At 40.9% G+C, this 23,120-nt stretch overlaps 1 pseudogene; it reads left to right on the plus strand.

Moving 5' to 3' along the window:
* The first annotated feature begins 1,548 nt into the window (after nucleotides 1–1,548).
* On the plus strand, nucleotides 1,549–21,113 carry LOC122675872 (annotated as a pseudogene).
* The last annotated feature ends 2,007 nt before the right edge of the window (nucleotides 21,114–23,120 follow it).

A 23,120-nucleotide genomic window follows, 5' to 3' on the forward strand; every position in this document is an offset into this window, starting at 1 on the left:
AGAGAGCATATTAAAAAGCAGAAACATTACTTTGCCAACAAAGGTCCATCTGGTCAAGGCTATGGTTTTTCCAGTGGTCATGTACGGATGTGAGAGTTGGACTGTGAAGAAAGCTGAGGGCCGAAGAATTGATGCTTTTGAACTGTGGTGTTGGAGAAGACTCTTGAGAGTCCCTTGGACTATAAAGAGATCCAACCAGTCCATCCTAAAGGAGATCAGTCCTGGGTGTTCATTGGAAGGACTGATGCTGAAGCTGAAACTCCAGTGCTTTGGCCACCTCATGCAAAGAGTTGACTCATTGGAAAAGACCCTGATGCTGGGAGGGATTGTGGGCAGGTGGAGAAGGGGATGACAGAGGATGAGATGGCTGGATGGCATCACCGACTCTATGGGCATGAGTTTGAGTAAACTCTGGGAGTTGGTGATGGACAGGGAGGCCTGGTGTGCTGCGATTCACGGGGTCACAAAGAGTCGGACACGACTGAGCGACTGAACTGAACTGAACTGAACTGATAGCCATGCAAATATCCAATCACCATACATTCAGCCATGTTAAATCAGTAGATAAGAGGATATCAACCTAGGCTACAGACTAAAGGCAATGTTTCAGGGCATTGAACACAGATTAATCAAATATCCATAATTACTTTAATACCAGAACAGGATACTATTTTGCCATAGTACAACATTATCATTTCCTCCTTGTAATTCCTTTGCTCATCACCAGCATGTTCAAACACATGGATTAGGAAAGAAGAGTAGGTGAGGAAACCACTATTCAGTCTGTCATCCGTGGCATGTCTATTTCCATGGGCTGTAACTGTCTAGATTATGACAGGAGACGTCAATCTTAATTATCCTTAGACTCATAGATATAGAAAACAAACTAGTGGCTACCAGTGGTGAGAGGGAAGGGAAGAGAGGCAAGATAGGCATAGAGATTAAGAGGTACAGACTATTATGTATCAAATAATGTAAATAAGCTATGATGCTAAATTGTACAACACAGGGAGCATAGTCAATATTTTATAAAAACTATAAGTGGAGTAATACCTTTCAAAATTGTGAATCACTATGGTGTATACCTATGCTGCTGCTGCTGCTGCTAAGTCGCTTCAGTCGTGTCCGACTCTGTGAGACCCCATAGACAGCCGCCCACCAGGCTCCCCCGTCCCTGGGATTCTCCAGGCAAGAACACTGGAGTGGGTTGCCATTTCCTTCTCCAATGCTTGAAAGTGAAAAGTGAAAGTGAAGTCGCTCAGTCGTGTTGGACTCTCAGCGACCCCATGGACTGCAGCCTACCAGGCTCCTCCATCCATGGGATTCTCCAGGTGAGAGCACTGGAGTGGGTTGCCATTGCCTTCTCCAGGTGTATACTTATAACTTACCTAATATTGTACATCAACTATACCTCAATTTAAAACATCAAAAAGAAAAAACAGTGCTTGATTTTTACAAGTGATTCTCTGGAAGGGGAGATCAAATCTGTGTTTGAGTAAGTATTCTGTTGGCTGAAGCAAGAACTTACCTCAAGCAAAATTGTACAAAAGTAAGTTTATTTTTGTTACCCTTGTTTTCTCAACGCTGCCCATACTTCCTTCCATCTTTTGATCGTCAGGCTTTATAACTGCATCCTCTCTCCTTTTTGGAACCTGTCCTTGGAAACTACTGGGACACGTAAACGTCCCAAAGTATTTAAGAGTGAGAGCAATTAAAAGGTATGAGTGCTGAGACCATCTGTGTTAGCATGACTTAATTAAGAATACAGATCAGCTGAGACACCCATCACCCCCCGGCCCCAACCGGCAGGCTTCTGCGGTTGCCATGACGGCGGCCTTGTTCTGGGCTGCACTTGCCTTCGCAGCTGTGCTGAAGTTCTACCTCTTCACCGCGGCCACCGCCATTGCGCATCAACAACCTCTTCATTGCAGAGTTCTTCTGGTTGGTGTCTCTGCTACTTTCCTCCCTTGTTTGGTTCATAACAGCAGCCATTACTGACATCAAAAATGGACCAGTGCGGAAATGTCTACTGATCTTTGGAGTGATGGTCTGTCCTTATGCAAGAAATGTGCCGGTTTGCATGTTATAAACTTTTTTTTTTTAAGCCAGTGAGGTCTTGACAAGGATAAACCCAGGTGAGAGCACCCTCTATGCACTGCTGGCTTATGTTTCTGGCTTGGGTTTTGAAATCATGAGTGGAGCATTTTCCTCTGTAAATACTCTGTCTGACTCTCTGGGACCAGGCACAGTAGGCATTCTTTGAGACCCTCCCCAGTGCTTCAGAAATTCAACTTTCATGACACTGGTGAACATATCGTTGCACATGTTCTAGAGCATTGTGTTTTTGGAGGTGCCTGTGAAAAGAAAAAGTGGCACACCCTTCTTGTCATCCTTCTCACCCATCTACTGGTGTCAGCCCCAAGCTTCATGAAGACTCACTGTGGATTAAATCTGGTGTCACTGTGCATCATGCTGGTACTCACAGGCATCTGGCCCTTCTCTGCTTCTGCCAAAGCCTGAAACGCTGCCTGCTCTGCCAAGACTCGGACTTGCTCCTCTTCAACCAGTCCTCCAGACAACCTCCAAGGACCAGCACTTTTGAAACGGTAAGTTGCATCTTTAGCAGAAGCACAAGTGTGTCTTTTTCTATAAATCCCTTTTCCTGGTGAAATTTGGAAAAAACAAAGTTGTCTAGATGTGATATAGCCTTCATGCCTCAACTTTCTGAAAGGGATACATCAGTGGTATGTAGTCTGGCTGCAAGTTAATATCACCTGGTAAAACAGAGTACTGATTTCTGGGCTCCACCTCCAGGTTTAATTGATCTGGTACTTGATAATTTTTTAAAGCTTCTCAGATAATGCTGATGTGCATCCAGGTGGAAAAGCCCTGATGTCCAAGTAGGAACTTTCTGAGAATTCTGTAAGTAAATAAAAATGAGATGTTTAGCTGCCTCCTGACTGAGTTTGTCTCCAGTCTCCATTGAGCAAGTAACTATCTGAGTGTCAAATCCTGGTTAACCTTCATCTTTCTGAGTTCTGAAGTCACAAAAGGCTAAAGGGCTATCACCTCTGTGAACTGTTTCACTTCACAGTACTCTGATTTCCAAGAATGTGAAAGGATGTGCTTCTAACTACAAAATTGCACTGACTTACTATGCCAATTTAACCAAAGTAAGCTATTGATTGTTAAACTGTATTTTTCTGTAGTTTTTCCCTTATAGATTTTGCTTTTTTGAGGCATTACATTGTTTTCAGCATAGATTCATTTTCTTTAACTAAAAAACCAATTATTCCTGACTTCCTGGGAAGATATTATAAAACCAGGAATTTAGGTGCATATGAAGAAAATAGGGAAAACCACTAGACCATTCAGGTATGACCTAAATCAAATCCCTTATGATTATACAGTGGAAGTGAGAAAGGATTCAAGGGATTAGATCTGATAGAGTGCCTGATGAGCTATGGACAGAGGTTCGTGACATTGTACAGGAGACAGGGATCAAGACCTTCCCCAAGAAAAAGAAATGCAAAAAAGTAAAATGGTGTCTGAGGAGGCCTTACAAACAGCTGTGAAAAGAAAAGAAGCTAAAGGGAAAAGGAGAAAAGGCAAGATATACCCATTTTAATGCAGAGTTCCAAAGAATAGCAAGGAGAGATAAGAAAGCCTTCCTCAGTGATCAGTGCAAAGAAATAGATGAAAGCAATAGAATGGGAAAGACTAGAGATCTCTTCAAGAAAATTCAAGATACCAAGGGAACATTTTATGCAAAGATGGGCTCAATAAAGGACAGAAATGGTAGGGACCTAACAGAAGCAGAAGATATTAAGAAGAGGTGGCAAGAATACACAGAACTATACAAAAAAATCTTCCTGACCCAGATAATCACGATGGTGTGATCACTCACCTAGAGCCAGACATCCTGGAATGTGAAGTCAAGTGGGCCTTAGGAAGCATCACTATGAACAAAGCTAGAGGAGGTGATGGAGTTCCAGCTGAGCTATTTCAAATCCTGAAAGATGATGCTGTGAAAGTGCTACCCTCAATATGTCAGCAAATTTGGAAAACTCAGCAGTGGCCACAGGACTGGAAAAGGTCTGTTTTCATTCCAATCCCAAAGAAAGGCAATGCCACAGAATGCTCAAACTACTGCACTATTACACTCCTCTCACACGCTAGCAAAGTAATACTCAAAATTCTCCAAGCCAGGCTTCAACAGTACGTGAACTATGAACTTCCAAATGTTCAAAGTAGATTTAGAAAAGTCAGAGGAACCAGAGATCAAATTTCCAACATCCGCTGGATCATCAAAAAAGCAAGAGAATTCCAGAAAAACATCTATTTCTGCTTTATTGACTATGTCAAAGCCTTTGACTATGTGGATCACCACAAACTGTGGAAAATTCTTCAAGAGATGGGAAGACCAGACCACCTGACCTGCTTCCTGAGAAATCTGTATGCAGGTCAGGTAGCAACAGTTAGAACTGGATATGGAGCAACATACTGGTTCCAAATCGGGAAAGGAGTACGTCAAGGCTGTATGTTGTCACCCTGCTTATTTAACTTCTATGCAGGGTACATCATGAGAAATGCTGGGCTGGAAGAAGCACAAGCTGGAATCAAGATTGCTGAAAGAAATAGCAATAACCTTAGATATGGAGATAACACTACCCTTACGGCAGAAAGCAAAGAAGAACTGAAGAGACTATTAATGAAAGTGAAAGAGGAGAGTGAAAAAGTTGGCTTAAAGCTCAACATTCAGAAAACTAAGATCATGGCATCTGGTCCCATCACTTCATGGCAAATAGATGAGGAAACAGTAGAAACAGTGTCAGACTTTATTTTGGGGGCTCCAAAATCACTGCAGATGGTGACTGCAGACATGAAATTAAAAGACACTTACTCCTTGGAAGAAAAGTTATGACCAACCTAGACAGCATATTAAAAAGCAGAGACATTACTTTGCCAAAAAGGTCCATCCGGTCAAGGCCATGGTTTTTCCAGTGGTCATGTATAGATGTGAGAGTTGGACTGGGAAGAAAGCTGAGGGCCGAAGAATTGATGCTTTTGAACTGTGGTGTTGGAGAAGACTCTTGAAAGTCCCTTGGACTGCAAGGAGATCCAACCAGTCCATCCTGAAGGAAATCAGCCCTGAATATTCATTGGAAGGACTGATGTTGAAGCTGAAACTACAATACTTTGGCCACCTGATGGATAGAACTGACTCATTGGAAAAGACCCTGATGCTGGGAAAGATTGAAGGCAGGAGGAGAAGGGGACGACAGAGGATGAGATGGTTGGATGGCATCACTGACTCAATGGACATAAGTTTGAGTAAACTCTGGGAGTTGGTGATGGACAAGGAAGCCTGGTGTGCTGCAGTCCATGGGGTCGCAAAGAGTTAGACACAACTGAGTGACTGAACTGAACTGCCATTAAGTCTTTTCTGGGTGTGTCCCCACACAGCATTTACCTGCTAAGTGCTGGCTGTTGGATTCGTTGAGGTGAAGCCCACTGTTCTATCTCTGAGCTGCTCTGCAGGTTTGCTCAGTGATTACCCTGGGACAGGATTCACTGGAAGCTAGTGGAAGTTCGGGCGGAGAACAAGCCAGTAGGGTGGTGGTCACACTTTTAGCTGTCCTGTATTACTGACTCACACTTCCATCCAAGTGGTATAGTGGAAAACTGAAAATATGTCCTAAAATACCATACTCATGTTTTTACGTAATCCGTATATTCTTTAGATACGGTAAATGCCCTTAGGTTTTGGTAGCACATGCAGCATTCACTTTTTAGGAATACCAAAGATGTTTTTTGGGCCTCCCAGGTGGCATTAGTGATAAAGAACCTGCCTGCCAATGCAGGAGATGTAAGAGAAGCACATTCCATCCCTGGGGCGGGCATGGCAACCCTCTCCAGTGTCCTTGCCTGGAGAATCCCATGGACAGAGGAGCCTGAGGCTACAGTCCACAGGGTCATTAATAGTTGGACACACCTAAAGTGACTTAGCACACAAGATGTTTGTTCAACTTCCAACCATCACTCTTGGTTTCCTTTATAAAGGAGAATTGTGCCTTTACTAATTAGAAATTGTTCGAAGTTGATGGTTTCTAGGGAGCTGATGTTCTGTGAGAAATGGAAATTCCCTGCATATTCAAGTGGGAACACGGTGAAGCTTGTATGTGCATTAGAACAGCCAAAAGAAATACAAGCAGCAATGATAGGGCTCGCCAGTGACAGGAGGGATGGAAGGATTTGGTGATATTATGGTGGGGGGAGAATAATGGACATGTTTAAAATAGAAACATGGCCAGTAATTTGGGCTAGCTGCACATCTGTCCAGGGACCTAAACCTTACACATAAACTAGACCTTTATTGATGAAATCCCCTCTTATGTTTAAATAATTCAAATTTTTTGATCTAGGGTTTCAAGAGGAGTAAGGTTTCTAGCAAGACTGTAAACAGTCCCATAAGCAATTACAATTATTCCCCTAAAGTCTACTTGAGCACTAATACCAATGCTTCTGCTGGGGTTTGCTGTTTTCCACTTTTGTACAAGATTTTCTTTAGGTGAGTCATACAAGGGTCAAAGACACAAAGACTAAACAGTGATATTTACTGTGCAGAGTTGAAGGGAATAAGATACCTATTGAACTAGGCTTCATTCCTATTGGAGCAAGGTGTTCTTTAATAAACAGGGTAAGAAAAGTGTAGAGTTGGTTTATCACTGTTGACTTACATTTCTCTTAAATGGATAGTCTGATAAAACATTTGTGGATCTTTGAAGCCTAGAAGAATCTGAGAATATTAGTATTACTCATACTTGAGCTCAGAGGATGTCCTCTGTGCATTAGTAGTTTAATCTTAAGTAAGCAATCTGGACCACTATGAAATGTCATTTAAAAAAACATCTTGGACAAGAAAATTTTCTTTGATGGTGAGACTATTGTCTTAGTTTAGGAAATTGTTGGCTAATCCTTGATTGAGTGAGTGCCACGGAAACCCAGAAGGAGAGTAGTCTTCCTTTGTTGCTGTGTATATATTAAGATGTGTTTTATTTATTTTTATTTTTTTGCATTGGTTATTAGTGATGAGTTTTCTGAGCCCTGACAGTGTTTGGAGAGGAGGTGACGGTGTTAATCTTGTGTTCTTCTCCACACAGAGCTTTCTCAGTTTGGAGGGAAATGTGGCTATGTTCCAAGTTGACCTTGGACAGTGAATATTGTTGCAGCACTTGTCTATGTTTCCATGTACATCATAGTTTGACTCTCTAATAAGTCTGTATTTTTTTAAACTCATTTGAATCTGGAGTTGTAGCTGGAGTTTTGTTACCTTTGATCCTGGCCTGCCTGCCTGGCACTATAGTAGGAGCAGCCTCTTTTAGAGCATCTTTGTGAACTCATAGCTGAAAGGAATACATGGTGTCTGTAGACTGAATAGAGAATAGAAAAGGGCTTTTGTTCCCAATATTGCATTTTTGTCGTCAACCACTTTTGAGTGTTTGCTGAGAGTGACAGATACACATCAAAAATGCTAGGTGTTCTTATCTGTTGAGTTGGTGCAGTACAAGAGTTCGTGACAGACGCATCCTCCTACGTGATCTTCTTCCTGCTCACCTCAAACTAGCCCCAGGACAGGGACTAGTGGTCAGAGTGGGCCTGAGGGCTCCAGGGAAGCCAGGGCGCCAGCCTGTCTCGGGCACCAGCAGCGTGCTTCCTGGGAAGAGCTCCTGAGAGTGCTGGCTTTTTGTTGGCTAAGTTTTCACTGGGCCCCACCATTCCTAAGTCAAGAGAGACAAAGTAGATGTCACAACTAAAGAATTTTAAAGTTCTTTGCTTAGAACGCTTTATTTATGACTGCAGTTTTTACAATTCTCATTTAATAAGAGACTTCATTCCATTAAATATAGTGTTCAGAGGAGTGGGCACTGTCTTTATGTACAATATTTATCATTTCATTTAAGTTATACTCTTATGTCATGTATAGCTTGCACTAATCAGACCTTGCATTCAAAAGTATTTTCCAGCAAACAATAAAAACACTTTGTCACCCAAAAAAAAAAAAAAAGAATATAGATCAGCTCTGTCAACATGAATTAGTTGTTTGTTCCAGGAAACTTTGCCTGGGAAAGATAAAGCTATAAACCAATTTTTAAAAAATTCACTGTTTGCTTCAGGAAATTTCCCACAGATAATTAATGGAAACAAGAGTCTTCTCACCTAGGCAAATACTTGCTTATCATACAAAGTTTCCTTGCGAAGGCTCGTTTCAAGGCCCGTGGGTCATAGGGTCTACTAATTCCAAACTAGTACATTACAAATGTTGCCCAGTCCAGATCAGGTCTTCAAAGACCTTCCTCAAAACTACTCTGAGCTCAGACCCCAAAGCCTTAAAATTAGACCACCGGCTTCCACATTCTGAGACACTGCTGGGATTGGTAAGGTGGTGGTCTCCCTTGCTGCTGCTGCTGCTGCTAAGTCGCTTCAGTCGTGTCCGACTCTGTGCGACCCCACAGACGGCAGCCCACCAGGCTCCCCCGTCCCTGGGATTCTCCAGGCAAGAACACTGGAGTGGGTTGCCATTTCCTTCTCCAATGCATGAAAGTGAAAAGTGAAAGTGAAGTCGCTCAGTCGTGTCCGACTCTTTGCAACCTCATGGACTGCAGCCCACCAGGCTCCTCCATCCATGGGATTTTCCAGGCAAGAGTGCTGGAGTGGGGTGCCATTGCCTTCTCTGGTCTCCCTTGCTACAGCAAGTTTTAATACATTTAGCTTTCCTTTATTCATAGGTTGATGATTTGCTGGGGAGTCCAACAGTACTACCTATAAGATAGTAACCTATGTTTCTCTAGGTCACAGCAGGCTGAGAATAAAACTTTCGAGTAATATTTCTCTGACAAGTTAATGGCAAAGACAGAAATCATACATGCCCATCTAGTAATAACTGAGGAATCTCAGGTTCTCCAAAACTGCCCATCTATTGCTAGAAGATCTAAGGGTCTTCTAGATGTACTCATGAACAAATCTCAGTGTCCACTCAATGCTGAGGCTTCTGCTGAATTCAAACTTAAAAACAAAATGGCACTATAGTTGGAACCCATTATCGAGCTGCTTCTTTGTGTGTGTGGAAACTATCGGCCTCCCCTAAAGTCACTGTTTCTGCTGCCCACCAGTTAGGTCATTGCTGTTTGTGTCTTCTGAAGTTGATCATGTGTCCAAGGGTGGCCAGAATCAGTGCTGCTCATATCAGAGTCTCCAGGGCTGAAGTCAGGAAGGATTCCTGGTGAAGAATGCTTGCAAAACCACCAGGTTACACTGTATAAGCCATTACCTGCCCCATATATGTATATGACCGGTGGGAGCCCACGCAACATATTACTGAGGCGCATTTGGACAATGGGGGAAATACGCAGAACGCAAAGGATCGAGAAAAATCTTTCCTTCATTGATTCCTTCTTTCATATGTACAGCAAATATTTGAGTGTCTCCTGGCTGTAACAAAAAGGGGTTTATTAATGGCCTTCAAATGTTCTCATCCATCAGGAAGTTTTGGCATCCATTCTCCATTCACCCCTGATTTTCTATGTGTCACAGACAGTGCACTGGAGATCAAATGGGCAAGACAGACAGTCCTCACCAAGCCAAAGGGCAGAATGGGGAAAGAGATCATAAACAATGGGAATATAGAATGGCCAGTTCGGTGGAAGGAAAGCAGGGGGTGATGTAAGAGCAAAAAAAACAAGGTAAACCAATCCACATTTTAAAATCAGGGAAGTCTCTGTGTAATAACGATCTGTGAAGTTTCAGAAACAGGAGAACATCATGTTCTCAAGGAACGAAGTTTATATGGGCAGAGTGTATCCTATGAAGGAGACAAGAGGATACATGAAGCTAGAGATTGGGAAACAGACCATGGAAAGTCATGTTGAGTTTAGAATTTACTTACAGGAGAAAAAAAGGCTATTGATAGCTTTAACAACAGGTGTAAATCAATGAAATTTTCAGAGTGCTTACTCTGGATACATTGTGGAGAATGAATTTGAGGGAAGAAAACAGAGGCAGGAAATCTACAAAGAAGCTATTGAGATGACTCAAGTAGGAAATTAAGGCTTCCTGGACTAGTGGGCTGACAGTAATGATGTGGAGGGGGGGGAAGATAGGACAGATTTGAGAAATAGAGAGGAAATAGACTTGATTGTCAATGGCAATTGGCTGGGGCAGTGAAAGAGATGGGAATTCATCCCTCTCAACAGATGAGTCAGGTCATGTCACTCCTCAGCTCAGAACCCTGAAGTTGCTTCCATCTCATGCAGAATGAAAGCTAAAATCTTCACAGTGGGCCACAAGGATGAAAAAGTCTGTACAACACAGCCCTACCCTAGCCCTGTTGCTTCAATGGGTTCACCCCTTCTGCCATCCTGCCAGCTCACTGTATCTCACCCACTCCAATATCCTGCTCTTCTCAAACATTCCAAGCATGAGCTTACCTTACAATCTTTGTTTTTGCTCTGCCAAGATACCAGTAGGGTTCATACCCATGCCTTCTTCAAGTCTTTTTTTAAATATCACCTTTTCAGTGAGGCTTCTCATCATTATCCACTAAACATTCCAACCTCTGTGACAGTATCCCAAGTTTTCTTATTACCCATCACTTTTTGATTTATGGTATAGAGTAATTTACTTATATTTTTGTTATTAGAAATAATATTTTGGTTATTACTTAGAATATAAGTTCCTTGAAGAAAGGAATTTTTGTCTTGTTTTGTTCGTTATTGTATCCCCGGTTCCTAGAACACCCAGGATGTAGTAAGCACTCAATTTTTATTGAATGAATTAATGGGCAGCACCATGTCTGTAGCCTGACCAACCGGTCAGAGGGTGGTTCTAATCACTAATCTGGAAGTATGAGAGATGGGGAAGGTTTGCATAGAAAAGCTTATGAATTCAGTTTGGGATCATTTGCTCAGTACCACAACTATAATATTAAGGGCATGATACTATTACATAAGTCAAAACTGTTAGCAAAATTTCAACTTGCTTAGAAAAACAGGAGCCAACCTCTTCTGTAAGAGAACAACCTACAGAATTCCAAAGCTGCTGTCACTGATGAGGCGTGTGCACTGGTTCCCTGCAAGTCAGCCAATAAGACGGTCAATCAATGTACATCAAGAAGAGGTCAGCAACCCTGGACTGTTCAAAGTGGCGTAAGTCATACAGTGGTGTGGATACTCAGAATAATTACATTTAGGGATTCTTTTTGAGGTCCTGTATATCTTGTATATCTAGACAAAGGATTGACAAATTATCGTTAGATAATGTCGAGGCAATGTACTCAATTTTTCACCTAGCAAAGGTTAACATTTACTCCCCAAATTATAAATCAGATATCAAATAAGAAGTAGACTAATGGAGAATAAGATGAGCTAACTTGCAGAGAAGATGCTAGTAAAGTGCAGTCAAGTTCTTGGTACCTAAATTTGTTTTCTTTTGTTTCCTTAACAATTTAGAAACCCTGATCAACTCTAAATAGTGTTTTGCAGCCCCAGATGAGAACACATTTTCACAAGTCTGTATTTTTCAAACTTTAGCATGTATCAGAATCCCCTAGAAGACTTTTCATTCCTGGGCCCCCAAGCCTGGAAGTTCTGATTCAGTAGATCTTGAACGGGCCCCAAAATTTGCATCTCTAACGAGTTTCCAAATGGTGTAAGTGCTTCTGGTCCAGGAACCACAGTTTAAGAGTCACTGTAATCCTGGGCCTATTTGAGACCTTTTTGCCCATTTCAACTGGGCTCTTTACTGACTCCCAACTGAAGTTGGTTGAGTTCACTATCTGAATATGGAAACACAGAATGGTATAAAATTAATGCAAATTATTTTTTAAACCTCTTTTTATTTAATTTCATTTAATTCTAACTTTTTTCATCATATAGTCTGTCAGTTTCTTTTTTCTTCTCTTTTTTTGGTAATTTGTGGTTAAAATGGAAGTAAGCATTTACATGTGTATGATGGAACAAATATTGTTCATTCCTGAGCTAACCACAATACCACATGCATTATGTTTTCTCTCTTATATTAACTTCCTGTTTTCTCCTAAAGTTAGTAATAGCCTCATTTTTAATTTGCTTAGTTTTCTATGATCTATCACTAATGTGATAGATCTTTCCAATGATTCTTGATATTTTCCAGATGATCAAATAATGCAGTTTTTTTTTCCTTAGAAACCCCACTCCAACTTCCTGTTCTAATCTGACAGGTCATTTTCCAGGCTGGCTGCATAGCTGTTATCCTAGAATATCCTTAGTCATTTTCCTGTTGGATCCACTATTTCCTAATCCCATATTTTCCTATTTCTTGATTTATTTGCTTACTTTGTTAGAGCATTTAGTTCAGCTGCATCATAAGAAAGAAAACAGGGTGAGATTAATTTTTTCAGCTGTCACATGCCTGAAAATTTGCACATTCTTAACTAGATGGGTACAGTATTTTGACTAAAATTTATTTTCATTTCAACTTTTGAAGATTTTGCTCTATTTAGTTTTCTAACTCCAATGTTGCTTGTGCAAATTCCGATGCTATTCTGATTTTTTTTTTCTTTTTATGTTACTTTTGACTTTTCTCTCAAACTCTTAGGATCTTCTTTTTCACCAGGTGTTATGAATTTTCACATTAATGTGCCTTATTGTGGGTTTTTCTTATGGGTTGGGCACCGAGTGGGCTATTTCAATTGAGGAGCTCACACATTTCAACTCTGAGAAATTTTCCATATGTGTCTGCAGAATGCCTATAAAGTAGATTCTGAGGGTCTTTTATTATCCTTTAAATTCTTTATCTACTCTTTCCAATTTTTCATCTCTTGTTTTTTAAAGATTTATAGATACTTTTTGCAACTTTATCTTCAAAGCCTTCTATTGAATTTTTATTTTAATTAAACTTTATTTTATTTTGTATATAATTTATTTTAATAAATTTAATTATTAAATATTTATCATGTATTTAATTTCTAGAAACTATCTTTTGGAGCATCCTCTTTTATCTTGAGATCATTTATTACAACTTCTTGGGTATTTTTTGCTGCTTCATATATTATTTCTTTTTCACCAAACTTATTTTTTAATAATTGGATTTCTCTCTTTCATTTGAAAGCTATTTCTCTACATCAACAGATGTCAAACATTAACTTAAATCAGAATCACCTGAAAGTCTTATTAAAACACAGACTACAGAGTCTCTTCCCTAGAATGTTTGATTCAGTCAGGCTGAGATGGGGCTAGAGAATCTGCATTTCTAACAAATGCTACTTGTGCCAGAGATCACTTTTGAGAACTTTTGTTTGGGGTCACATGGGGTTGCATACTTCACAAAGTAAGAAGTACTGACGTGTATGCAGATTAAGTGGAGTAGGGAATGGCAGTCCTCTTCAGTATTCTTGCCTGGAGAATTCCACGGACAGAGAAGCCTGGTGGGCTACAGTCCATGGGGTGGCAAAGAGTCGGACAGGATTGAGCAACGAACACACACACACATTTGGTTAAGGGCCTGCTTCTGGGTTCTCTGTTTAAGGCCTTCCTCAGCAGAACCCCTTGACACTAATTCTAACCAAACCCCAGAATTCAGTGCTTTGTGAATTGGGCTCAGTGCTTTGTGAATGGCAGTGATTTATAATTCTTCAGTGTATTTTATGCGAGTAAAATCTATAATAGATACAATAATATGAACCATTATAATTCCAAAATGTATGCTTATAAAATAAACAGTTTTCATAGAAAAGAGCAGAGAATGAATTACCAAGAAGTTTCCAGAAAAAGTTCAGGATTTAGGATGTCACTGTGACTTTAGCCACGGTATTATAAAAGAGGGAAGAAATTGCATAATACATGCTGATTATTCTTTATTAGCTATTGAAATCTTCCTGGTGATGAGTGGAAGTTTGAAAACTGAGTTGCGGCCTCCTGAATGATAATGACAGAACAATCTGGAAATTATGCACTACCAGCGGAGAAAAGGGCACTAAGTGTGTACTTGAGTACCTGTCTCATAAAACATCATTATTTATAGTTTTCTCTTTTCATTGGCTCTACTTCTCTTGAAAATTCTAAACTCTGTAGTGTTCAAAATTAAGACAAACAGCTCTGTCTAGTGGCCAATTTGATCATTGCAGTCAAAGTCAAAAACAGTATTCAAGTCAGACCTTTTTAAATAATCTGTCTAAAACTTGGCAAACAACTTTGACAGGAGGTGGCTCTTTTGTCCCAACTCAGGAGATGCAATGGATAAAAGCCATCAGTCACGTCATCTCCATTTGGGACTTTTTCAGCAGTTAAGAGAGACAGGTACAAAACCCAGCTCAGTCATTTAGCTTATAAGCAAAGGATTTTTGAAATCCTTCACAATTTGTGAAATTGTGTTTGGTAGATAACTTTGTTCAAACCGTAAGTATACACCGTAGCCTGTTTATAGCTTCCTTCTTCTTTGTTTTCCCCCCATTCCCCCCTCTCCTGCCTTTAAGAAAAATCTGGAATTGAACTGTAAGTCAGAATCTTGTCATTCTTCATATGGCAGATGAACTGTCCCCTGGCAGCTGGGGTGTCCTGCCTTTGACAGTTGTTTCCACAGCACTGCAGAATATGAACAGGACACCATGTGGAAAAAATGAAGAGCAGCAGCTCTTGGCTCCTAATTCGCCATAAAGCATTCAGAACAACAGTGGCCTTTTTCTTGCAAGAACTGGTAAATTGAGGCAAAATCTTGCTATTTCCACTTCCCAAAATAATGTGAAATATGTTAGAGTAAATTTAAAAGGATAAGTAAAACCAAGTATAAAAAAAAAGATGAGGAATTCAATGGTGGACTAAATCTGGGCCCATGATATGTCTGGGCATGGAATAGAGATGAAATTTACTGAATAGAATTAAAATGTATTGGACATAGATGATGAGAATTTGGTTGCTTTTTAATACATAACTTACAAGATATTAAGCATATGGTTGTACCCCCAAAGTAAAATGATCTAAGGGTTAAAATATAACATGTGTTTGCTAAAGATAATCTTCAAGTACATAATTAATACTGAACAAATCAATTAGAAAATTGCAGTTTAACATACGCAAGAAACATTCCAGTATTAAACGAATGTTTACTTTCTGAAGATAAATTTTACAACATGCTTGCTTGTTGTTAAAAATTATAGTACCCAAAAATATTAATATAAACAAGGTAAACGATAACCATAATGTGAGATTTAAAGATAAGCACTATTAATATTTAGTATAAATCTTTTAAGGTATCGTTCCTATGATAAAAGTAGTTATTTACATTCTGAGGAGAAAAATTATTATTTTGTATGTATTAATATTATGCATATTTGGGTAAAGACTTATGGTAAACTTAGAAAAACCTGATCCAATAGGAAAAGTAAGTGAGCCTTGTTTTTTTAAAGTGTGATTTAAAAGATTATTTTTGAAATATTTCAAAAGGATGAATTTGTGGAGTCAGTTAACATTGTGAGGGCAAAAAGGTAGATTTGGAAACCCGCAAAATGGCAATGATGGACATGCTGTCAATTTTGACATTACATTGAGTCTAGAAGAAGAAATATGTCCCATCAAAGTTTCCCTCAGTGGCAACATTCTAAATTTTTAAGATATGAAATGATGACAATATTGTGAAAGCAACAGACCGTGAAGTCTAAGAATCCTGGACATGATTTAGTGTTATAATCAAATAAAAGCCACCACAAGGCTAATATGACACATATTTAATGATATGCATAATCACTGTGGTATTACACAGCAATTTGGCATAAATGGCAAATGATTGGATAAATGACTAAAATTAGCATGACTTTCACATAGTCAAATTAAGCCTTTCTGGGGTCAGCTGGGGAGAGAGAGAACAAGACAGACTACAAAGCTGCTTCAAGAACCTGCCAAAGAAAACCAGGCAGCTGGGTCTGCCTTATTCTCTGATGACAGCACAGCGTTGAAGAGGGAAAAAAAGAAGAAAATGTAGGGAGTCCGACAAGGGAGCCAAGAAGGTACTGTTTCGGCTCCCTGCTACTTTGTCTTGTTTGGTCTCGTCTGGGACTTTCTAGAAAATTCAAGATAATTTGATCTTCCCTGCCAGGCAAATGGTAAGACCCTCCGACCTCCAGTCTTTCGGACTCCCACAGAAATCTTCAGGGCTGATATGCACACTTCCTGCCACTCCCATCATCACCAGCAAGCAGAGCCCCTCGTACACTGCCTGAAGTATCAGCCATTTTTCCAGTGACAAGAACAGCCCTGGAACGGACAAGTGCACAAGTAGATGTTCGTGCTTGGATACAGCAAGAGCGCTGCGCATCTGGGTTTCTGGGAAGGAGGTTACGAGGAGAAAGGAAAAGGCAGCACAGAAACCAGACGAAATTTGGGCTCCTTCAAAAAATGTGCCAGAGCTAACGCTGCCTATTAGCGAGTAAATAATAACAATAACGCTGCCTATTATGAATAGGCAGAAAATTAAGGAGTCAAAAATAATATCAAGACTATAAAATCTGAGGTAATACTTTAGGAAGTTCAAGTCTCAATTGCACAGTATCTGTGTGAGCTTGGATAAGTTACTTAACCTCTCTGAGTTTTCATTTCTTTATGTTAAAAATTGAATAAATAAGAGGAATATGAGTGTGCACTCAGTTGCATCCAACGCTTCATGGCCACATGGACTGTAGCCCACCAGGCTTCTCTGTCCATGACATTTTCCAGGCAAGACTACTGGAGTGGGTTGCCATTTCCAACTCCAGGGGATCTTCCTGACCCATTGGCAGCTGTGTTCTTTACCACTAGGGCCCCCTGAGAAGCCCACATAAGAGGAATATATTAATACCTATCTAATTCTCAGAAATGTTCAGAGGATTAAATTGACTAGCATTCATCATGCTTTTCATGTGCTTCCTCCAATGCAATTGTCTTAACTTGGGCTGCTATAACAGAATACCATAAACAAGGTGGCTTACAAAAATGATATGTGTTATCATGGTTCTGGAGACTGGGCCTTCCAAGATCAGGGCGCCAGCTGATTCAGTGCCTGGTGAGAATCCTCCTCCTGGTTTACAAACGGCTGTTTTCTCACTCTGACCTCACGTGGGAGAAAACAGAGAAAGGGAGAAAGCAAATAACTCTTCTTTGAAGAGCACTAATCCCATTTATGAGGACTCCACCCCAGTGACCTAAACTGAAAGTAAAAGTGAAGTTGCTCAGTCGTGTCCAACTCTTTGCGACCCCATGGACTGTAGCCTACCAGGCTCCTCCATCCATGGGATTTTCCAGGCAAAAATACTGGAGCGGGTTCCATTTCCTTCTCCAGAGGATCTTCCCAACCCAGGGATCGAACCCAGGTCTCCTGCGCTGTAAGCAGACGCTTTACCGTCTGAGCCACCAGTGACCTAATTACCTCCCAAAAGTTTCATCTCCAAACACCATCCCATTGAGAATGAGGCTTTAGCATATGAATTTTGAAGGGAAATCAACATTCAGTCCATAGAATCAAATAGCAGTTGAGAGCACATTCATGTCTGTAGAGATCTATACACACTTTATGTTCTACCTTTTATGCTTGTTTTTTAATATAAAATTAAATGCTTTAAATATTTACATTAAGTAAAATTGATACTCTAATGCTTACCTTCTGGTGTAGCATAGCCCTGGTTCACACTCTTGTTTGAGACTTCCCCATGTACTAATATGTAAAAGGACAAAGAGAGTGCATCTACGGTGACGCTAGTGGTAAATAACCTGCCTGTCAGTGCAGCAGATATAAGAGATGTGGGTTTGATCCCTGGGTCAGGAGTCCCCCAGGAGGAGGGCATGGCAACCCACTCCAGTAACCTTGCCTGGAGAATCCCACAGACAGAGGACCCTGGGGGGCTACTGTCCATGGGGTCCCACAGAGTTAGACATGACTGAAGTGAGTTAGCACGCACATAATACTCAGCAAATGCACAGTGCATACCCTTTTTCCTTTCTCCTCCCCATCCTTATTGTCTCAGAAGCCAAGAGGAACTGTCTTCCCACCTTTTCCAGTAAAGGCTTTTCTCTCCCTCTTCCTGTCTAAAATGCACAGATGAGGGTAGAAAATGAACCAGCTACTGGGTCCTTCTCAATCAGGAGTAATTTTGACCTCCAGGGAACATTTGGCAGAGTCTGGAGGTATTTTTGGTTGTCATAAATGGACACAAGGAATGTGAGAGAGTGGTAGCTAATGATAGAGGCCAGGAATGCTGCTGAACACCCTGAAGTGCACAGAACAGCTCCCACAACGAAGAATTATTTGGCTTAAAATATCCATCGTGCTGAGGTCAGGAAATGCTGAGCTCCAGGTAAGCGGCCCCACTGTGAGCTGCACTGGCAGAGATGCAGGCTAACTGCCTTATACAGGAATGTGGATGATTTGCCAGGCTAATGTCACTCCCGTGGGCTTCCCAGGTGGTGGTAGTGATAAAGAATCTGCCTGCCAATGCAGGAGACACAGGAGACATGGGTTTGACCCCTGGGTTAGCAAGATCCCCTGGAGAAGGAAATGGCAACCCACTCCAGCATTTTTGCCTGGAACATTCCATGGACGGAGGAGCCTGACAGGCTACAGTCCTTGGGGTCACAAAGAGTCGGACGTGACTAAGCACACACATATCACTCTCATACTTCAGGGGACCTCAATTTAAAATTGAGCTGTTAAAAACTGGTTCCAGGTCTTTACTGGATTCAAATTTTGTTCAGAATCTCATCTATCCAAAAAATTTAAAAAAAAAACTCTGCCAAATAGTAAGAGGTGTAATTTTCTTCATTCTATAAGTCCTATTCCCCTACAGAGTACTGTAAGCTAATCCATTTATGTACTAAGGGTGCTTGGTATTCTAATCTTTTAAGGTTTCTGCAAAAAGTGTGAAAGACTGAAAGAGTCTGAGGCCAGTTCTTGACTCAGGAAGACACACGTGCCCATAGCTTGTCAGAGAATTTAAATAATGCTCTTTACTCTCAGACATAAAGTGGAATGTGACATTTCACAACATGGGTGCTGAAGAATAAACACGTGAGTGTGTCTGCCCTCCCCACGCCCCCGTTTTGTCAGCTTGGCGTTCACAATCAGTTCACTGACATAATTCCCATGCCGTGCAGTGTTTGGAAGCCCAAGTATCAACCAGGCCTGAACTGAGAAGCCCTCAGACGATATCCTCAGGGAGGGAAGAGAGGTGAGAACTGATCGGAGCCACAAAGCCTTAATGGAAATTAATCAGTATTTGTGTGATGAAAATAACAAGATATTCAGGTATATAACTTACATCTTTGTACTTACTAATGTGTGCTGCAACTTAAGCTCCACATGCAGCTGAGTGCAGTCAATTTCCTTTTTCAAAAGACTGGTTGACTTGTCAGTGCTTGATTCCATCTCATCACTGCAGATGACAAACATTTGATTGATGGTCAGCAGATGGAAACCAAGAAAGCATTTGGAACCCAATGTAAGCTAAAGATGGCCAGAAAACTTGAATCAACAAATGAAATATCAAATAAGAGATAGACCAATGGAGAATAAGATGGGTTAAGTTGCAGAGAAAATACTAGCAAGGTATGGTTAAATTCTTGGTACCTAAATTTGTTTTCCCTTGTTTCCCTAGCAATTTTTAAAACCCTGAAAAAAAAACTCGAAGTAGTGTTTTGCAGCCCCAGCTGAGAACAAGCTTTCAAAAAACTGTACTTCTCCAACTTCAGCATGCATCAGAATCACATGGAAGACTTGTTACTGTTGAGCATCAAACACAAAGTTTCTGATTAGTTAGGTCTTGGATGGGCCCCAAGAATTTGCCTCTCTAACACGTTTCTAGACATTGTAAATTCTGCTGGTTCACAGAGGAGCTCTGCTCTAATAGGAAGTGTTTTCCCCATCTCAGGGATGAGAACTCCTGGCTTAATTTTACAAGGGACCTGGGCAAGGGGGCACCTCTTCTGATCCTCACATTCTGGAGATGTCAGGAACCTGTCTCTGGCCCTCCCCGGTCTGACGGATAAGGGAGGCAACAGGACCAGGACTGCCTACCTGCCCTCAGGCCACGCTCTAGATAGTCAGTACCTGGAATTCCTTGCCAAGCAGCCCAAATACACTTCTAAGGATGATGTTATCCTTTCCACGAGTCTATTTTCTTCCCCAGAAACACCTAGGCCTCAGGAATGAGCAAAATGTAGTTATTTTACATGATGCTTTGAGATGATGATGGGGATTGGGGTTTGGAGATGCAACCAAGGATTTCCACACTTAACCAGCCAGGCCCTCATGGTACAGAACAAAACAAAGGATGGGAGAGAAGGATGGATGGCTGGGTGAGAAAGATACAGATCAAGGCCCTGGGCCTTTGAGCTGCTCTCCAAATACTGCCATCTTCTGGCTAACTCTAGGAAGTCCAAGAATCCTAAATGTGAACCTAGCCTTTCTGTATCTTTATGAAGGTATTTTGCCAAGGTAGGCAGATAGATAGAACATTTTCATTAACAGTTTAATAATTTGATTTGCAACTTTTAAAATACTTATGCGTGTGGTACATGGGCTTCCATTTGATCTCTGAGCCCCGTTCCCACATGTAAAACAAGGGGAAGTGACTTCACTGACCGCTCGCCCCATCCCACCTGCCATCATGTGCCTGCACTAACTGACTTCAGTTGTGGCCAACTCCATGCAACCCTATGGGCTGCAGCCCGCCAGGCTCCTCTGTCCACGGGATTCTCTGGGCAAAAATACTAGAGTGGGTTGCCATGCCCTCCGCCCGGGGCTCTTAGCCCTCCAGGGATTTAACCCGCATCTCCTGTGTCTCCTGCGATGTCTGGCCGGTTCTTTACCACTAGCGCCACTTGGGAAGCCTTTACCGTTGTGTAGCCTTTGCCTAATCTGGTTCAGTGCAGGGGGCATTGCTCTGAACCCCTTCATACCTCAACTACGTCTGCTCTGCCTTGCAGAGTTTAGATGATAACATGTATTCCAGTGTAGTGCGCATTCCCGGTCTGCTCTCAGAAAAGTCTGCAAAGCAGATCTTCGTCTCTAGGCAGCTTCTCCAAGGAGCTTTTATCTTTGAAGCTGCTGCGTTTTGACCCTGGCTTTGCTTTTCGCACCCTCCTCTGTCCCGGGCGCCCACACGCACGCTTTCGTGCTCCTTCGCTGAGACCTTTTATAGAGTCTGACTCATTTCAGTCCCTGTGTGTTCCTTTCTGGCTCTGTCTCTCTCGTGACTCCCTGCCAATTTCTCGATCTTTGTCTGCTCCTCCGCTCGGCATCTTTTCTGGCTGCTTCTCCGTTCTGCCTTTGGCGATTTTGATCGCTTTCCCCATGAGCATATATTCCCCCTCCCTTTGCTTCTTGTATCTCTGTAGGTAATGGGGAATTATGGTTTTATTTCCAGTTTGGTTCTTCTCCCAACTTCTATGTCCCAGATACTGAGTCTCCACCCATTGGAGGGGGAAATTATAATAATAATAAACTTGCTTTCACGCCAAACTGACCAGATTGCAACTGGCTTTTGAAACTGGGGTATTGCCATATTCACCAATGATTTTCCAATCACTGTTCAACTTTCATTTCCTCTCAACTTCATATTTTTCCCTTTAGTAAAAGTTGCCAAACAGCTTTATAAAGTAACTGGAAACATACCAAAGTTAAGATCATTTTTTTTTCGGCCTCAGGCTACTTTACAAAGCTAAATATGAGTTACTCAGATGATGGAGGGGGCTTCCCTGTTCTTTGGGCTTATGTGTTTTATTTCACAGGTAGGACTGGTGTTGATTTAGGTTGATGAAATGACTTGAGACCTTTTCAAAATTAATCATGGAATTTTAAGACTGTGCTGGAAAGAAGCTTAGAGATTTTCCAGGTCCAATTTTTTATTTACAAGTAAGGAGATTCAGAGTAGAGAATTTAAATGGTTTGACAAATAATAAATACTAGCTACTTTTCATAGCTTATGAGCTAATGAAGTCATTTGGTACTGAAAACAAATCTGTCCTCCAGTAAATATTTAATTTTTGGTGAAACTTTAGAAACATTCTAGTCAAAGAAAGAAATAAGACAATAATGTTTGTTACCACTGCCATTCTTTTTCATCATTCTAGAGGCCCTAGAGGCCCTCTTAGGAACACTTAGACAAGAAAAATACTTTTTCATATAGAAAGGTATACTGAGAAAATAGTTTTTAAGATCCATAAAGTGAAAGACTAACAGATTTGAACCACATGAAAAAACAAAAAACTTTTAGATTAAAAAAAAAAAAAAAACGACAACATCAAGTTAGGAAACAAGCGGGGGATGGGGGAAATATTTGGAGCCTATGTAGAGATAAAAGATACATATCCATAATATACAGATCAATGAAAAAGAATTAATACCCAAGAGAGAAATGAGCAAAGAGTATAAATAGCTAATGTACAAGGACTGCTCTGGTGGTCTAGTAGCTAGGAATCTGCCCTCTCAATGCAGGAGGTCTAGGTTCTGTCTCTGGTCAGGGAACTAGATCCCACATGCTGCAACCAAGAGTTCACATTCCACAATTAAAGATTTCACTTGCCGCAACCAAAAAAAAAAAAAAAATGCCTAATGTACAAAAGAAGAAATTCAAATGATCAATAAATGGAAAGACTTGCTCAACTTTAGTTCTTTTTGATATCTCACCAATATTTATTTTCTTACATGTGAGGTGGCTTCTTCGGTTTCTGTCTGTTGGGTTTTGACTTAGTGACTGCCACCTTGAAGAGTCTCTGACTAAAATGGGAAGACCATACTCTCCTTTTTAAATGTTTTTTCTTTCTCCACTGTGGTTTATTATACGGTATTGAGTATAGTTCCCTGTGCTATATAGTAAGGGCCAGTTGTTTATCTGTCCTATATGTAATAGTTGGCATCTGCCAATCCCAAACTCTCAATCCATCCCTCACGCACCACCTCCTCCACTTTGGCAAAACCTCAGGTCTGTTCTCTATGTCTGTGAGTCTGTTTTTCTTTCAGAGATAAGTTCATTTGTAGTCATATTTATGATATAAGCAATATCATATGATATTTGTCTTTCTTTGCCTGACTTACTTCACTCAGTAAAACTCTAGGCCCTTCCA

This window comes from Cervus elaphus, chromosome 19, assembly GCF_910594005.1.
Source record: "Cervus elaphus chromosome 19, mCerEla1.1, whole genome shotgun sequence".
Lineage (NCBI taxonomy): Eukaryota > Metazoa > Chordata > Mammalia > Artiodactyla > Cervidae > Cervus > Cervus elaphus.